Genomic DNA, 15,005 nt, shown 5'->3' with positions numbered 1-15,005 from the left:
GCCAACCAAGGTCGCTACAGTCAGCTCCAGCAATTCAGCCAGCACACCTGCCACCTCAGCTCCCCAACTCCAGTGGGAACTTCTTCCCATTTGCCCAGGCCCTTCCAACGTCCCTCAGCAGCAGCAGGGCCTCAGCCAAGGTCACCACCAGGCTGCTTGCAAAGAGGTTCTGGGCATCAGCCAAGGTCACCACCAGCACACCTGGAAAGAGGTTCTGTGCCCCAACCCCAACTTGAAGACTTCCTGTAAACCCTGGAGTTGCCGCCCAGTCCAGAGTTGGGTCCCCTCGTGGGCAGAAGCATAAAGCCCCCACTGTTCACATCTCTCTCCAAGCTGGAGACCCGGCAGCTCTAGCTCCAGCCCTGGCCCTAACCTCTGCTCCAGACCAGCAAGCCTCAGGCAGCACATCACAGTCTGCTTTGGGGGGCTCGTTACCCAACACCTCCCACCTTGGGCACCCATACCAGCAGTCAAATGGCCTTTGCTGCCAGCCCAACTGTATTCCTCTCTGGCATATCCACGGCCTCTGGCATTGCAGCTGCCACCCACACACCAAGGGCTGTGCCCAATATTCAGCCACACACTGGGTGGCTGCCCTCCACATTCAGCAGCACAAGTCAGGTGCCCTTGAGGTAGGCTGTTTCAGTGGCACCCATGGGCTTTGGGAGCACAGAGGCTGTCACAGATCTGAGCTCCACATTTGCAGCTCTTGACATCACTGAAGGAAAGAGACAAGCCCTGAGCACCGTGCAGCGCTATGGGGGAAGCTCGGGCCTTAACGCCTTGTGCCTCTTCAGAGAGCAAACACCCCTGGTGACCACAGGACCTGCCTACAGTAAGAATAATCCTGTTGAGGGGAACACTGTTGTCCCTACTTTGAGTCACAACCTTGGGGGCCCACAAAAGCTCAAAAACATAGAGCTGGCCCGTGGCTCACTTGGGAGAGTGCGGTGCTGATAACACCAAGGCCAAGGGTTAAGATCCCCTTACCGGTCATCTTTGAAAAAAAAAAAAGTTAAAAAACCTAAGCTCAAGTTGGGGGCTGAGCACCACTGCAAGTATGGGTGGCTCTAGGGGCATGTCCATGCCAGCCTCTAACCCCAGCAACACTACTTCTCACATGGGCTCATGAAGGAGGAATCCTATCTCTAGGGCCCCCTCCTCACCTGCCCAGGGCTCTGTTACACACACAACTGCTGGACCATCCACCAGCTCATGTGCATCCTCTTCCGGGTCAGGATGCTCAAGGATCCAAGAGGAAGAGGCAGGCCTGAGGACCTTCCCGCAGAAGTGGCCAGGGTCTACAGTCCTCCCAGGCTGGACCTCGTGTGTGCCCTGTTTCAAAGGGAAATGCAAGGCTAGCCCTACCCTCTGGGATCTGAAAGGTTCACAAAGAATTGGTACCAAGACTAGAAATCAGGCTAGAAGGAGTTTATTGGCACAGGTGGTATGGCAGAGACATAGGTACAGAACGTAGCCTGACCTCTCCCCCAGGGGTTGGGCTTATGTCTCTTCTTGTGGTGAGCTGTGTTGTTTTGATTGGCCATAGCTTATATTGATGAGGAATTAAATGAAAAGTCCACTGGCAGTTGTTGACGCCTTACGTTAACCAGGTGGTTTTTAGGTTTGCAATTATTGGTTCTCTTAGTATGTAAAGAAGGGTTTCAGAGGGGACCAATGGCATGGAGATCTGTTGCTGTTATGAGTTTATCTTTTTACTTTATGGGAAAGTCCCGCAGGGCAGGCGCCACCATTTTGAGTATCTTTGAGTGGCGCCATCTTAAGTAGTCCTCCCCAGACCCAATATTCCTCCCTTCCATGTTTGGTAAAAAAGAAAGGATGTGAGTTGACTGTTATTAGGGAGACCCGCAGACTGGGTATATAGATGAAGGTCCATCTTCTTTAATGTCCTCCTGCTGACAAAGGGGTGATGAGAGGCTAATGACCTGAGGGGTTTCCTTGTCACTGTGGTCCTTGAGGCTGGAGATGATAACAGGCGTCTCTCATCATCAGAATTTCAGTTACCCACTCATGAGTCACTGGATGGTCGTGTAGAGGAACTAGGAGAATTGTTGTAGAACTATAGGTCCCATGGATAGTGGAAGGGAACTTATTACAAGGGGAATTAGGATAGGGAGCAAAATGGGTAATAGCCGTGAGTCCTTAGTCCATTCACTTGGCAGAGTTTTTAGGTTTGTAGCCTTTTCCTGATTGAAAAAGAACATGGTGAGGATGATTAATCTTCCCCTTCCATCCATTTGGTTATTTGAGGGAGCAAGAAGTCCCTGAAGTCCCCTTGTAGGTAGCAGTCCCAAAGAAAAGATAGAAGTGTGTTCTCACAGACCAGGACTTCAGGTGTGTTTGTAAGGAGAGAGTAGAAGTAGATCGTAGAAACCCCCTGCAGCTGACACAGACACCACCCAGGACAGCTCACTCATCAGCTGGGTGTGTGTTGGCTGGAGTAGTTAGGCTTCTGTGCTTCTGGATTCTGACTCCTCTTGTGGATTCCTCAGGTATCCTTGTCAGCCTGAAAGAGGTGGGTGTGAGAAGCCAGGAATGATATTTATCAAGATATCCTGAGAGTTTTGAACTGAAGTCTGGTACATTTTCTAACCTGGAAAAATGAACCCAAGCACTTATGCCCAATAATCTTCCCATGGTTGGGCTGGTAAGTGCCTGATGTGGGCCTGTCCACTTAGGTTGAAGAGGTTTTGGATCTAAGTCTTTTAGGAGAACCCAGTCACCTGGCTCAATGTTGACAGGGGAAAAAGGATTGGAATAAGGTTTTGGTAGGTGGGTGTTAGCATACTCATGCAAAAGTAGTCGGGTGTGGTTTAGAGTAGGTAAAAAGTCTCCCAAAGGGTGAGGGTCATAAGGGAAGTTACCCAACAGAAAAGTTCTTCCATACACAATCTCCAAGAGACTAAGAAGCTGGGGTGCCCTTGGTGTTATGTGAATCCACACAAGAGCTATTGGGAATAGTTCAGGCCATGGCATATGTAATTATTACAATTAATTTGGTAAGGTATTTTTTTAAAATAGAATTTACCTTTTCAACCTTTCCCAAGGATTGGGGCCTATATGGGATGTGTAATTTCCAAGAGATGTCTAAAGCCTGTGAAATTCCTTGGGTGATCTGTGAAATGAAAGCTGGACCATTATCAGACTGGACAGTGGTGGGGAGACTGAACCAAGGGATTATGTGCTGGATCAGGATTGTGATGACAGACAGTGACTTTTCTGAAGTGCTAGGGTCAGCTTCTACCCATCCAGTGAAGGTATCTACCAATGTAAGAAGATACTTTTGTTTTTTTACAGGAGGCTTGTGGGTGAAATCTACTTGCCAGTCTTGTGCAGGAACCCGACCTCTAGCTTGATGGGTAGGGAAAGGAGGAGGCTATAAGAGGCCTTCTGGGGACTCGCAGAGGCAAATATTACAGCCTTGTGTTACTGATTGGAGGCCTGTGGAAGATGAGGGTATTCTACTGCAGGAGACAGAAGTTTAGAGAGAAGCTTATATCATACACGGAAATGGTTGGGAAGACCTGTTCTAATTTGATTATGAACAGTTGGTCCTTTCCATACATATTATCCCTTTTGTCTTTACATTGTTGATTATCATCTCTTGGAAATTTCACCAAATATTTGGTGATGCTATTCATAAAAGTTGGTGTAAATGATTTGGTTGTGTGCCACTAAACTTTATCCCGTATCCAGGCATTAACAGTACTTTTTTTAGCATGGGAGGTGAGTGGGAGTTGGTGAGAGGGGAATTATTCTGGGCTGAGAGGCTACCATCCCCCCAGGAAGTCTTTGAAAACATTAGATGACTTAATTGACCAATAATTTGAGAGGCAGGCCTTCTTATCATTGATGTTCTGATGATAAGCACATAGGCCCTGAGACTTTTATGTACCTTTCTCAAGGTTGCACAGCTCATCAGGACTCAAACTGCAATGCCAGCCAGGTTTGTGTGTCCTGGTAGCCGGGTTTGTGTGTCCATCACCTGTGTGTTCTCCACCTAGTGACAGAGTGCAGTGCATTGGAAGCAGCTGGGTGAGCAGTAAGTAAGGAATACAGGATTATTTATGAAACAGTTATGCACCTTGTTACAATGTTTTGGTCATCAGTGAACCACATATACGACAGTGTCCCATAAGATTGTAATGGAGCTGAAATATTCCTATGGCCCAGTGACATCACTGTTGTAATATCATAGTACAATGCATTACCTTTTCTATGTTTAGATACACAAATACTTACCACTGTGTTACAGTTGCCTACAGTATTCAGTACAGTAACATGCTGTACAGGTTTGTAGCCTAGGTATGTAGTAGGCTGTGCCATCAAGGTTTGTATATGTACACTCTGTGATGATCACACAACAACAGAATCACCTAACTACACATTTTTTGAATGTATCCCACTCATTAAGTGATACATGACTATATCTGGACTCAGGGGTGAGTGATCTCTACTGAGGATTTTTCCTCCATTCTGCTCTCTAAAGTTGTAATTACAAGGGCAAAGGTTTAGTTGTAGTAGGATCAAAGAAAGTTCAATGCAGATCTTAGTTCCACTGGGTCATGGTCAATGTAAAGGAGGGGTCTGGAGTATAGGAAACTGCCATCTTGTCTCTCTGTTTCCCTAAAATAAACACATATGGACATGTGAATGGACACATGCACTCACAAACACACACCTCTTCTTCAATAAGTAATATTAATGAGTGCTTACTATGTACTAGGCTGATTTTTAGATATAGCAATGAGCAAAATAGACTTAATATCTAGACTTCTGAGAGTTGTATTCTGAAGAAGCAGATGGATTTTTTAAAATTCAACCCACAAATGCAGATCTAATTACAAATCATAATGAGCATTTTGGTGTGAAACACACACACACACACACACACACACTCACACACTCACACACTCCTACATGGGCAGAACTGCCATACATATCTTGGTATGTCACAACTGTTTAGTAGATATTCTAGAAATAGTGTTATCCTCAACTTTGACTTTGGAAACAGGATTTAGTAGATCAGGCCTTAAATATTTCATGCTCTGTTGTATTAGAAAATTGCATTATCAGGTTTCTTATGAAAGCTGCAATTCATTCCCTTAAAATTTTATAATTCCATATGGCTGAAAGTTCTGAGAATTGGTGACTATATTAAATGATATTAAAATATTCTGGGCTGGATTTTTAAAAGTCTGTGTGTCAAAAGATTTTTTTTAAACCTCCTTCATAGGACAGGTTTGCTTTTGTTTGAAAGTTTTGGCTGAACCAGTGTTATTCTGTTTTTCAGAGAAACCATTTAAAGCAGAATCCTAAACATGCATGATACAGAATTACCCTTGACACTTTTGGTACTTACATTTATAAGCACCTGAGGTAGGTGGTTATAATTATTCAGAAACATACTTCATTAGTAATCATTCGTAATCTAGAGAGAATATCAAGTTTTTTTTTTTAAATATGGAAGTTGCTACTAACGATGCTGAACTTACTAAAACTAGTGATTTTAAATTTTCCTTTAGAAAATCGCCAACTATTTGGTGTCTCTGGCATAAAGTACAAAAGATTCACAGGAATGGGATCAGTAGAGGGTGCATATGGTACTGCTGGAAAAGAAAAGATTCAGCAGAGTTTATGTAGAGAGAGCAGAATGTAAAAACTTGTATCTTGAAATAAATTTCATTTGTCTGAGATGAAAATTTGCTTAATGTTATTCGAAACCGAGGAGGTAACAGCCATCTTTGTTATTAGTTTTTAGAAAGTTTTACACACGTTATCTCCTTCCTAAGAGGAAGGCAAAGATTCATCTGACTATTTGAGGAAGAAGAAAAGTGAATGGAAGGTACCTCACAGATCTTAAAGAAAAACTAGAGTCAGCAGGAGTACCCGGAAAAGACACTGGCTACACTAGGGAGGCTCAAGTAAGCTTCACAGTAGGTGTCAAATACCAATTTTAATTGTTAGCTTAGCAGTGACTGCTTGGAGTTTTTTGTTTGTATTATTGAGAAGGATTCTGAGGCCTCAATCTTTGGAGAGTTCTGTAATTGAACAGAAAGGTTTTTCTTAGGCTTTGGAGAAGAAAGTGGGAGCACAAATGTTAATTTGCTTTTATTATCTGGGAGAGGGAAATACATGGGCCCATATTCCCTACTTTGAGAATTACTGCTGAAGAGATAGCGAGTTCAGCTATTGATACTTTCAAATAACTCAGGTCCAATTTGGAGGTATATTTACTTAAGTGGATCAATGTATTGTTGAGATTCATACAATCCAATTCTACTCAGATGTTAAAGGAATGAGGAAGATCTTCTCTTCTTGGTATGCGTGATTTTCCAGAAGCTAGTGAGAGAGCAATTTCAAGGTGTGGGAGAATCTGAGTCTGGCCAGGCTAAGGCCTGGAATCCTCAGAGCACCAACTGTCTAGGTCTTAATCCTGTTTTGTGATGCCAATTGTAGAGCTACTTGATCATGCCAGTTGTTGGGCTCTTTTACCTGCTGGTAATCCTGCACTGACTGGGCTGATTATCGCACTAGGGCTGGGTTTGGAGCCCACAGACCCCTCAAGCCTGCTCACAGACTGGGTCACAAACCCTTCACATGCCAGGCTAGGTCACTAGACCCCACACACGCCAGGCTGGCTCACCAGACCCCTTCATGCAGGCCTATGAGCTAGGTAACCAGCCAAAAGGTCCTTGGAAGCCATAGGTTTGGAAAAGCATATCTGTGCAGCTGTGTGGGGCGGACACCCAAGACCAACGCCTGCCTGCCTGCTTCACCAAAACTCTCTCTCTCTCTCTCTCTTTCTCTACCTCTCTCATCCCTGAAAAACACAAGAATAGCAACAAAACTAAAAAGATACATTGGAACGCATGCACACTAACTACACACACACACACACACACACACACACACACACACACACACACACACACACACACACACACACACACACACACACACACACACACACACACACACACACACACACACACACACACACACACACACAATGAACCACACCCAATTGGACCCAAGGCAAGGGCCCTGACCAAACTATTCTATTTTTCCCAACAGTGTGTCATGGGTCCCAAGTTCTATGGACATATACCAATATCCTTGTTTCCAGTTACAATGAAATTGTGTTTCAAGCACAAAAATAGCTCTACAGTCTGTCATGTTAGGTTGCTGATGTCCCAGCTCCCTGTCCTTTTAGGTGCTTGAAGAGCACCTTTCACGAATGGTTCATTCTAGGTAGACAGGACAATATGCTCCATGTAGGATTCATAGAGCCTGCTGTGGACTTGGGCAATGCTGCCAAAATCATGTTGGTACCAGAAACAACACAACACCCGAGGTACACAAATGAAGAAGCTCAATGGGCAGCTAGTGAAGGGGGGAGAAAGAACAAGGAGGGATGGCAGAAGCTCCTGGATCAGAAATTTCTGGTTCCCCAGCAGTTGGCTTCCCTTTTAATCAAAATCAGAGTTCGAATATGGAAGTGTGAAATAGCTTAAACAATCTGGAAGCAGTAGATCCAGGCTTTACCTCTAACTTTAGGTTTCTGAATAACAAAGGTCAAATTAACCTTTGGATACTCCCCCGAACTTATTTTTAGAACCTTTAAAGGATTGATTTCAACACACAAAGTTTGTCACAGTAACTTCTAAATTGTATCCACTTGCACCTGCCACTGGGTCAGCTGATGGGACGATTGCTTTGGGCATCTGCTACTTTGTATTGAATAACTTTTAAAAAGCTGCATTAGGTATCTGCATGTTTCTGAGAGGTATAGGACCAAATGTAATATGTTCCTTCAAAACGTGATACTTGTCTTTCCTACTTTGAATTCTGCAATAACCCCCTGGGGAAAAACAACTCTTGAAGTCCCACTTAGCAAATACTACTTTATAACCAGACTCCCTTCACTGTGTGCCCAGATCAGTTACCAATGTCTGATATGCACCTGGAACAACAATGGACAAAAACCCAAGCCACCTCCGGGGATACAAACAACTGGTACTGCACCATTCGAGGACTTAGTAGTAGCCTTCACTGAAGTAAAATGATGCAGAGCCTGTAAGTACCTTCTAGTTTTAATCTGCTCCTTCACTGGATGGGTCGAGGCTCTGCCAACGTGTACCGAACAAACACAGGAAGTAGGCAGGGCCCTCCTAAAGGAAGTCATACCAAGGCATGGGCTGCCACTAATTATAAGATCTGACAATAGGCCAGCCTTTCTGTCAGAAATTGTTCAGACTTTTGCCAAGACACTAGGAATCAGGTGGAAACTCCATGCAGCACACAGGCCTGTAGAGCTAGGGCTAGGGCCTGGAGCTCACAGACCCTTCAAGCCCATTCACAAACCCTTCACACGCAGGTCTATGAGCTAGGTAACTGGCAAAAAGGTCCTTGGAGCCTTGGTTGAAGTAGGAATAGTCTTTATTCAGCACACAAAACACTATGAGCTAAGCAGTCCACACAGAGAAACTCAGAAACTCAACTGTTACTGGCAAAGTCCAAAGAAAAGCTGAAACTGAGCAGCTGCCAGTAGAGTAAAAACATACTCAGAGGCAAGCTCTCTGCCGCCAGCTTGCTTCACAAACTGCAGAACACACAAAAGATACATTGGCACACATGCGCATTAACTCCACCCACACAACTTGTTTACAAGAAATGTTGAGGGAGCCTGACTAAATTATCCTATTTTCCCCACAAGGCCACAAAGCTCAGGGAAAGTTGAGTGCATGAATCGGACCCTGAAGACCACTCTAGCAAAGCTAGGCCAGGAAACAAAGCTGCCTTGGGTAGACATGCTACCCTTAGCCTTACTCCAGGCCTGATGCATGCCAGGGCCTTCGGGGTATTCCCTCTATGAAATCATGTATGGAAGGCCACCCCCAATTGTAGCCAAACTTAAGGGAAACCCCCAACAGCTACAGGAACTAGGGTTATCCCAACAGTTACAAGCTCTAGGAAAAACTCTTCATTAGATAACAAGGGAAGTAATAGAACAGGCCCCTATACCTTTAGGGAACAGGACACACCCCCATCAGCCTGGGGATATGTTCTGGGTCAAAGACTGGAAAAAGAGGCCTCTCCAGCCTGTCTAGACAGGCCCCCATATGGTTGTTCTAACTACTCCCACAGCTATTAAAGTTGCAGGTCTTGTGCCCTGGATCCACCATACACGGGTCAAAAAGGCAGCTGCACCAGACAACACAATGCCCTGGACCATAAAGACTGACCCCACAAACCCACTCAAGTTCCAACTCCAGAGGTGACCAAACAACAGCCCTGCCCTAGTCACTCAGAAGCTGACCAGCCAATGCATGGCTGAAGCTTGAAGATCTCTGATGAGGGGGTGTGCCTCTGCAGAATTTGTTGGACTGTGTTTTTTTGATTGGTGATCCTTGCCTTGTTTAAACTTTCTGCTGTTTGTACCACATTATTTCTTTCCCTTGCAGGTCTTAGCTAGAAAATCCCCAGATAAGCTTCATTTGGGACCACTCAATGATGAGTCCCATTACAACTCCTGACCCATGCCCTGTCTTCCCAGTGATGTTAAAAGAGCCTGAATATGGTGCTCACTTAAAGAATTAGAAGAGAGCATCAAAGGGGGGAATGATATGGACAAGCCCAGAAAAACTTAAACCTGCACCTATACTTCCACTTTTTGTTTTGCACCTGTTTGTTTTGGTTTTGTAACACTGACCACCTTTTTTATCAGCTTAGCCCCCACTGCATGGATTCCAAGAAAATGAAACCTACAACCCTGGAAGAATGTAACCTATATAACCCTTAGCAAGCCTGGAGTTGGGGCTCAGACTTTGGAGTGTGAACTCCTCTGGGCCCACCAGTGTAATAAATCTTTGAGTTCTCCAGCCCTCTGAGTGATGTTTGGTTTCTCTGCAGTCTGTCCTGTGACATCTGGAGATGAGACTTTAATCCTGCAGTGAAAATCATTTTGTCACATCAAATTTTAAGGAGGATATCAACTCAGATGGAAAGAGATGCAGGAGAGAGAGTTTTTAATGCTAGAGGTGAAGAAATGAAGGTAGAGAGAAATCACCTGCAGAAATCTAATAACCAGATCTCAGGCTGAGATGCAGCAAGTGTGGCTTGGTAAGGGGGTAGAGCTCCTTAAACCCCTTCTTCACAGGCCTGAGATGTCTCTCATAACCAGGGTGGGCTGGGTCTGAAGCAGGAAATTGGTGGTCACAGCTGTGGGTCAGTTGGCCTTAGTGTCGCACCAGCCTTTGAGGCCCTCAGTAGAACTTTGGTTTGGTGTAGTGCTTGTTTCAGCATTCCTACTGCAGTGTCCTGTATGTATTCAGTCTGTAGGAATTTATTAGTGTTAGGAATTGAGGACTGTAGAATTAGAGGACAATATGATCAGACAGGATGGGAATATGAATGCATCCTATTCCTCATAAGCAACAGGTGAGAAAGATCTGGAATATCTCCCTCTCCAGCTCAGGAGACTGAAGCTGGGAAACTTTACAAACATGCTTGAGAAAAGGATGCTGCCAGTGGGATTCTGGACCTTGAGAGCTTGTTTGGAGGTTCTAGCAGGGGAGCGCAGCTACTCGTATACCCTTGACCGAAGAACGGTCCTCTCCTCTATCGCGGAAGGTCATCCTCTTCGACCGAGCGCGCAGCTTCGGGAGGGATGCACATGGAGTGGTGAGGGAGGAAGGGGACACCCGCCTAGCCAGCCAGATCAGCCGAATCAACCCTGGCGATCAATGGGGTGACATGTCACAGCCAGATCGCCCTCACATCCTGCCAGTGGGATTCTGAATCTTTTTCAAGGGCCCAGTAACTCTATGATGTTTCATGGCTACTGGCCCACTGCCTATAACCATGACAACAGCCTGCCACCCTCTCCAGCTCTGGCCATTCTTGTATAAATTCACACACAGACCACATGGATTATGAAGACCTAGTATTGTGTAAAGCACTCCTGGCCATTGAGGCCAAATGGATGTGTGTTTGCTTCTTGGCCCCATCCCATAATGGGTATGTGACCTTGGGCAAGTAGTAAACCTCTCTGAGATTTAGCTTTCTCATCTGAACATAAGGAAAATAGTCATTTCCCCCACACATACATGGTACAATACCTGGAACTCAGTGAGTGCTAGTCTTGCTTCCTTCCACCCTATGGTAGGCTTAAATGGGACCTGGAAGAGCCTAAGGCAGGCACAAATTCATCAGGCACGCAGGGCAACTTAACAACACATGTCTGTTGTATTTAGTATATGGATCTATGTATCCCAGGTGCAGTGTATGCAAACATCAGATTGCAAATCTTTTCTCTTAAAAAGTTCTTTTTAAAAATTAATATTAATTATTTTCTTCTAGATTACTAATTTCTGATTAGAAAGAACAACAAATGTAGAATTTATGCAATCTCATTTTTTCTCAATAAAGCATTTAAAGTGCTAATACAGTTACACTGGGGGCAGCAACTCTGGACCTTGGTTTACTTAACAGTATGAGAAGAGGACTGGAATAAACTGCCTTGAGAAATGTAAGTCCTAACAGAACTGAACACACATTCAGAAAACAAAATCAGGAGTTTAATAGACCCCATGAAATCAAAGTCACTTTCCCAACCTGGGCTAAGAATCTCTGAGCTTGTTCATCCCTGTAAAGCTATGGCTAATGTCGGAATCCCGCCGATGTTGCCAATTGCAGAGCTACATGACTATACCAGTTGTCGTGCTCTTTTTACTTGTCCGTAATCCTGCCAACTGGGCCAATTGTTGAACTAGGGCTGGATCTGGAGCTCACAGACCCCTCAAGCCCGTTTGCAGACTGGGTCACAAACCCTTCACACACCAGGCCGGGTCACCAGACCCCTCACACACAGGTCTAAGAGCTAGGTAACCGGCAAACAGGTCCTTGAAAGCCATAGGTTGGAAAGCATGGCCGCTAGGGTGGTGGCTGCCCGAGGCAGTAGTCAACCAAGGTGGTGGCCCTGAGCAGGTGTGCTAACTCCACACACACACACACACACACACACACACACACACACACACACACACACACACGAACAGGCAGTAGTCAACCAAGGTGGTGGCCCTGAGCAGGTGTGCTAACTCCACACACACACACACACACACACACACACACACACACACACACACACACACACACACACACACACACACACACACACACACACACACACACACACACACACACACACACACACACACACACACACACACACACACACACACACACACACACACACACACACACGAGAACAATTTGTTTACTGAACCATCCCCAACCAGCCCTAAGGGGAGACTGATTAAATTACTCTATTTTCCCAACAATCCCCAAAGGTCATTGAAGTTTTATACATTTGCTGTTCTGACATCCATAATATATGGTGTGCAGCAGGGTGTTTTGTGTGTGTGTGTGTGTGTGTGTGTGTGTGTGTGACACAGGTTTTCTTCTTTCACCCCTCTCCCCATGAATGTTGTTAAATTTGCTGCTCTGAACCAAGAGGAGGTGGAACAGGGTTTGGGCATCAATGAGTGAGTCCCTTTAAACAGAAAATTGGATTGGTTACTAAATGGAAGATGAATAATATTTTTAAAGTGTGGCTTTGACACCCTTGCAGGCATTACAAAGCAACAGGTATGACCCTAAACAGCCAGCACACACCAGCCAAGGATGAATGACAAATTCTGACTTCACTCATTTTACTAACCTTCTCAGGAGATTCAGTTCGTTTCCAAATTGTATATATTTGTAAGAACGTAGTAACGGAGAAACACAATGATACCTATGAAGATACACGGCCACATACACTTCAACAAGCACAATCCTGCAAATTTTAAAAGACTAACACTCACTTGTATGGTCTTCATATCATTCCATGTAATGCAAATAGTGAATTGCTTTGTTCTTTGCCTGAAAGAAGGAAAATGTTTTCTGAATCTCTTGAAATTTATTTTCTGAGGGATTTCCAAAATACTTTTTATAAAACATTGTTATAAAAAAATTTCACCTATGTAAAAATGTTAGTTAGTATATACTTCTAAAAAGTAAGGACTTATTTTTAAAAAAAATTACAACATCATTATCACACCTAAAGAAATTAACAATAATTCCTCAGTATCTTCAAACATTCTGTTAGTGTTCAAACTTCTACAGCTGTCTCATAACTTTGGTAAGAAATCACAAGTGTGATAAAAATGATGCAAAGGAATATAAGTATTCCGAAACTGCTTTTTATGAGATATGTAACTTTCAATAGCAAGCCATGTTGGAAGGCTCTGGGACAAATTATTTTTTTGTGTGGTTCCCAGTGTCTAGCACATACCTTATTGGTCTTTTATAGTGAGTGTCAACAAAGAAAATGTGCACTGCACATACTTTTCTAAAAGCATCCATCTGTTCAGTGGCTTTCCCAACAGCAAAATGTATAAACAAAAAAGCAAATTATGAAAAGGAATGTTAATTTGGCACATAATGTGCCTTTTACCACATTCCAAGTTTCAGCTCCTACAGTATTTCATAGCACTTAATCTTTCTACCACCCACAAAAAACCTGTCAAAACCCAATGGAAAAGCATGAAGTTTATCTGTTTTGAGGCTTTCTGGAAATATTACATTTAGGTGTATTTATGAAATTGCAGGTTAGATGCATAAAATTCCCTCTTACAAATCTCTAAATAAAACTAAAAATACTCAATTTAAAAAAACCAAACATAGTCTAAATTGGCAAATGGTTTTAGACATTTTTGAAAACAGATTAATCAAAACGGGTGGGAAAAAACACACATTGCTACAGAGTAAAACCATGATTTCACTGGAAATTTCAAATGGAATTCAGACTTTAATTACCCAGAAAATAAAATCAATGATTCTTCAGTTTGTGAATACTTAACCCCATGAAATGAGGCTTATCACAAGTTATGGAAATGCTCCCACTATTTGCTGCCACTGTACAATTCCTAGCTTAAACAAATCAAATTAAACTATGGAAGCCCTAGAGGAAAATACAGGACAACTTATTTATAATCTTCTAATGAAGGCTTTCTAAGCAAGACACAAAACCAGACATGATAAAAGATTGATAAATCTGCTATATAAAAGTTTAAAACTTCTGTGGATTTAAAACTCCTGTGTGGAAAAAAATTAAAAACTAAATCAAACTATCTGAGAGACAAAGGGCTAATATCCGTAACTTATAAAGAGCTTATACCAATGAATAAGGAAAGGAACAATCACCCCCCCCAAAAATGGGCAAAGCATTTATGAACTGACACCAGAAGGGCTTACGACAAGGTTTGTGAGCCCAAACCACTAAAAGGTTTATTCAGTAGACAAAGTCTGGCCAGTGGCACAAGCCCATGGACTTGGCACAGCATGGCCAGCCATGCCTGTCCTCAGCCACACCATCACCACCACTGCGTGTACTATCACGCCTCATTCACCTGCAGCTCCATTTCCATTCCCCACGGCGACCAGGACCTGGACTGATTTCTTTCTTCCCTCTTTTGCTGTCATATTGAAAACATTTCTTACCTAAAAGACAAAATGTCTCATAAATATTACACCTTAAGAAAATTTCGAAGTAGGGACCTGGAGGGAACACACACACACACACACACACCACACACACACACACACACACAAACACACACACACACACACACACGTACACACACACGTACACGAACACACAAGCACGTCATCCTCAGATTCCAAGAGCACAAACAGCAAACTTTCTTCAAATGCAACCTTCCTCTGGTCTGTTCCTTCAGGAATAAAATGGAAAGAAGACTTTCTGTTCCTATTTCACAGGTCATTAGAAGGTCCAACTGATAACCTTTAAAGGAATTTGAGACTACATTCAATATATCCTATCTTAGTGAATGTATCACAAGAAAGGAAAATGCTGCTGATTAAACTTTATCACTGACTGTAATATGTATTCCAATATCAGAGATGTTAAAATA

The 15,005-nt window shown here is 43.5% G+C and overlaps 1 long non-coding RNA gene across 1 annotated transcript; it reads right to left on the bottom strand.

The window, feature by feature from the left end:
• Positions 1–1,416: 1,416 nt before the first annotated feature.
• On the bottom strand, positions 1,417–4,001 carry LOC134363248 (uncharacterized). Its single transcript, XR_010021693.1, has 2 exons — positions 3,917–4,001; positions 1,417–2,527 (listed from the first exon to the last, which is right to left on the bottom strand). It is a non-coding gene; the product is annotated as an uncharacterized LOC134363248 (long non-coding RNA).
• Between the last annotated feature and the right edge of the window lie 11,004 nt (positions 4,002–15,005).

Source organism: Cynocephalus volans, chromosome 14 (assembly GCF_027409185.1).
Source record: "Cynocephalus volans isolate mCynVol1 chromosome 14, mCynVol1.pri, whole genome shotgun sequence".
Classification (NCBI taxonomy): Eukaryota; Metazoa; Chordata; class Mammalia; order Dermoptera; family Cynocephalidae; genus Cynocephalus; species Cynocephalus volans.
Note: the sequence above shows the minus strand (reverse complement) of the source record. Positions and strands in the feature narration are given on the sequence as shown.